The sequence below is a fragment of the Orycteropus afer genome, unplaced genomic scaffold (assembly GCF_000298275.1).
Source record: "Orycteropus afer afer isolate SDZICR_OR568_19922 unplaced genomic scaffold, OryAfe1.0 scaffold00037, whole genome shotgun sequence".
In the NCBI taxonomy this organism is placed as follows: domain Eukaryota; kingdom Metazoa; phylum Chordata; class Mammalia; order Tubulidentata; family Orycteropodidae; genus Orycteropus; species Orycteropus afer.
The window spans coordinates 4,315,948-4,320,359 of NW_006921624.1; the positions used below are offsets into that span (position 1 = coordinate 4,315,948).

At 39.5% G+C, this 4,412-nt stretch overlaps 1 protein-coding gene across 1 annotated transcript in view; it reads left to right on the top strand.

Moving 5' to 3' along the window:
• The window catches only part of LOC103193519 (complement C5), a 136,763-nt gene that overhangs the window by 93,193 nt on the left and 39,158 nt on the right, over window positions 1-4,412 (top strand). The window lies entirely within an intron of this gene.

Consider the following 4,412-nt stretch of genomic DNA (forward strand, 5'->3'; position numbering starts at 1 on the left):
AATAGGCTTCCCTCTTTAGAATATACTGTGCCTCAGTCAAAAGTTGATGGAAAGTGATTGTGTCTACTCTGGTTTTGTTTTTGTTACAGGACTACTTGTAGGTGAGGTCATGTCTGCAGTTCTGAGTCAGGAAGGCATCGACATCCTAACCCACCTCCCTAAGGGGAGTGCAGAGGCTGAGTTGATGAGCATTGTCCCAGTATTCTATGTCTTTCATTACCTGGAAACAGGAAATTATTGGAACACTTTTTATTCTAACCCACATATGAAAAAACAAAACCTGAAGAAGAAATTAAAAGAAGGTAAAACATTTATTGCACATGTTTTACATAAAAGTTTAGAGATTTTGAAACTGGTGTTTCAATGAAACTAATATTTAAACTGTTATGGATTATGTTAAGGCTTAATTGAAAAAAAAAGTTTTAGCAAAAAATAAATAGAGTTAGCCTCTACTGTATAAATACTGTATAATTTCTGTAACATTTTGGCTTAACTTACCAAAATGCCTGGATAAGAGACAAGACACCTGCATTCCAAACTCTACAGAACACTTCCTTCCTTGAATGAGATCAGAATGTTCTACTTGATAATCCCCAGTTGAATCAATTCACATAATTCCTTTGAGAAGCTGAGTGTTGGTTGGCCACAGAGCATACACTTGCTGCCCAACACCAAAAGAAGTTTCACCATTCCCAGGGGTGGATGAAGAGCTCTTTGAGTAGAGAGAGATCAGTGAAGCTCTGTGTTTTTTTTCTGGTGCCTCTTAGGGATTGTGAGCATCATGTCCTACCAAAATGATGACTATTCTTACAGTATGTGGAAGGGTGGAAGTGCTAGCACTTGGTAAGTGGAGGTTTTGACCTGTATTTTCATATCATATGGATATCTAGAGATCTACTAATAGTTATATTATAATAGTTATAATTGACTATAGAATAACGATAATGGAAGCTCTTCCTCCAGTTGCTCAGGTTGAAAGCCTAGTTAGTCGCTCTTCCAATCCATATCTGATCTGGCAAATAGTTTTGTCTACATGTTCAAAATATACCCTGAATTTGATGACTTCTCATCAATACCCACCACATTATCTTGGTCTAAGCCACTATCATATCTCACCTGGATTATTGTGATAGCCTCCTCAGGTCTTTCTGCTTCAGCCTGTACTTATTCCTCTTCTGTCTATACTCACCACAACATCCAGAAGGAGCCTGTTAAAACATGGCATTCAAAACCCTGTATGACTTCCCATCTCACCCACGGTAAAAGCCAAACTTCTTACACTGACCTTCAGAGCTCTCCATGATCTGGCCCCACCTTACCTTCCCAACCTTTTCTCCTACTACTCGCTCACTCTTTCCCTCCACTTGAGCCCTGCTGGCCTCCTCACAGTTCTTCAAACACTCCAGGCACACTTTCTCCCCAGGACTTTTGTACTGATTGTTCCCTGTGTCTGGAATGCTTCTCCTCAGGTTATCAGCATGGCTGGCTCCCTTACTTCCCTCAGGTTTTACCAAAACTCATCTCAGTGAAGCATTGCTAGTCATTCTATCTAAAATTTCAACCCACCTTCACCCCAATACTTTTTATCTTTCTCCTCTACTTCCCTTTTTACATTGTCACTAACACTCTTACTTATCTCACTTAATGTCTGTCTATCTCCCCCACTAGAATGTAAATTCCACATAATCAGCTCCAAGTATTCCTAGTGTGTGGCATGTAGTAGCTGTTCATTAAACCTTTCATCAAGGAGGCATAGTAACTTCTACAATCCTGGTGATTTGAAGGAGACAGAATTCTAAGTTAACTAAAAATCCGTATGGCAGTCTATTTTTTTAAAAAAACAAAACTATCCTACTTTTGACAAATATTTAACAAAAAACACAGTTTGCCAGGTATTTTGTAGACTCTCCTATATGAAACACATTTAAGGAGTTTGTAACCTAGAATGACTTAATTTTAGATTATGCCCTTCAACTATTGAGATTTCTCAGCCTGCCTTATTTTCTGCAATCTTGCTTTATACAATTCCATTTTTGCTCATGATTTCTATGCTGATGACTAATCTGTCTTAAGGCCTAGCTTCTTTCCTATGCTCCAGATCCACATTTCTAGATGCCTGGGAGCCAAAGATCCTTCAAACACAATCTGTGTCAAATTCATTCTTTTCTTCCTCTGACACAGTTCTCCGTGGTTCCCTTTACTCAGTGCATAGCAATACTCTACACTTTGTCCTCTTCCGACCAAGTCAGACTTGTCAATTAGTTTATTACTTCTCCCTCTCTTTTTGGCGCTACATCTAATCAGTCACCAAGTTCCAGAGATTGTTCCTTAGAAGTATGTCTAACATCCCTTGTTATGTATGGGTGGCACATTTTAAAAGACACATAGACCCCTGGGGTATGCCAGTCATGAGATAACAACCAGGATGCAAGGGAGGGGTGGGAGTTGATGTGGACTAGAAACTGCCGCAATAGGAACTAGGAATAAATGCCTGGAGAACAGAACACACCACCCCCACCCCCACCCCCATGAGAAGGTGTGATAGCCTCCCAGTGAATAGCCAGAGCCCTTCAAGAGTTTTGGAGGATGACTGAGTAGATTTTGTCCAGTCAGAAACATAAAAACACTTAAATACTATATTAGACCCAACTCCACAAGCCCCTTGAGAGAAATATACACGTAAAAGAAAATGGCCAGCACCTGACTACCCTTATTTATTTATTTATTTGAGAACTATGGGGAAGATAAGGAGCTCTGGTGGTGAAGTGGCTCAGGCATTTGGCTGATAACCAAAAGGTCAGTGCTTGGAACCCACCAGTGCTCTGAGGCAAAAAGATGAGACAGTCTGCTTCCATAAAGATTTACAGTCTTGGAGATCCCTATAATCTATCTTATAGGGTTTCTATGAGTCAGAATTGAAAATCAAAAAAGTCCAATAAATAACGTCATACATATTAACAAAACGCAAAACTAACAACTGTGAACATTTTTCATATTAGTTCAGTTTTTTTTTAAAATTTTTTAAAGAAAGAAAACATTACAGATACAGCTCAGGTTTTCCCTTTATTTAGCCACACACCTCCAACTTAATTCTTGTTTCCCCTTGCTCAAGGGCACTCGCTACTATGAGTTTGTGCATCCTTTCAAGGTGCAGAGAAACAGGGGCTGGAGGGAGATTTTTCATTATTTACCCTTTTATGCTTTTGGATCTTTAAAAATAATCTATTTTTATTGTTGTTGTTGAAAATATGCACAGCAAAACATACACCAATTCAATCATTTCTACATGTACAGTTCCATGACGTCAATTACATCTTCAAGTTGTGCAACCATTCTTATGCTGCTTTTCCAAACTGTCCCTCTTCCGTTGACATAAACTCACTGCCCCATGCTTCCTATCTCCTCTTTTGATTTGCTGTTTCGGTTTGATCCCTTTTTAGATAGTTCCGAAAAGAGCCCAGTGCTCAAGGCACATGTTCTTTTCTAACTGAACTAAACAAACCATTCCTCAGGTTCTTGGTTTAAAGAAGACTTCAAGGGGTATTTTTGGTTTAAGTTTTAAAGATTACTGCAGGGCAATCATTTGGGGAGTTCATCCAGCCTTAGTGCTTTTGGATTTTGGAATCACATGAATGTCTTTCCTCTTGAAAAAAATAACTGAAGAATAAAATGAAAACAAAAATAAAACAAATTTTTAAAGTGAAAGGAAGAGGCAGGGGAAGCCAAGTGGCCTGGATCCCAGAGACATTTAGTGAGTCTGGAAAGTGAGCAGCTCTTGGGAAGGTGAAGTGGGTAAGAGAACAGGAGGAGAGGAGAGAAGGAGTTGTAAGAGGTCCTGTGGGGATAATGAATTGGATTCTCTCTGATATTATTTGAGGGATATTCATGGAGATTAAAAATCTGTTTTTACTAATAATAATTAAAGCTTCTTTCTGAGGTGACAAATTTCCTGTCAATGGCATCATTCAAGGAGAAGCTAGATAAACACTCTCTGGGATACTGGGGAAGGGAATCCATTTATCAGGTAGGGATGTAGATTGGATGACCTTTACAAATCTTACAATCTAAGATTTTATGATTTTACTCTTCCATGTCTTGTGTTTATTTATTTATTCAGACAATATTTATCAAATAGATACAAAGGGTCTGTGCCTTGACTCAAAAATGTTTGTTTCACCTCTCTGATCTTGAACTTTAGATTGTTGTTGTTGTTAAGTGCCGTCAAGTCGTTTCTGACTCATACCGACCCCATGCACAACAGAACGAAACACTGCCCGATCCTGCGCCAGCCCCACAATCCCTGCTATACTTGAGCCCATCATCGCAGCCACCCTGTCAATCCATCTCGTTGAAGGCCTCCCCCTCCTTCATCGACCCTCCACCCTACCAAGCATGACATCCTTCTCCAGGGA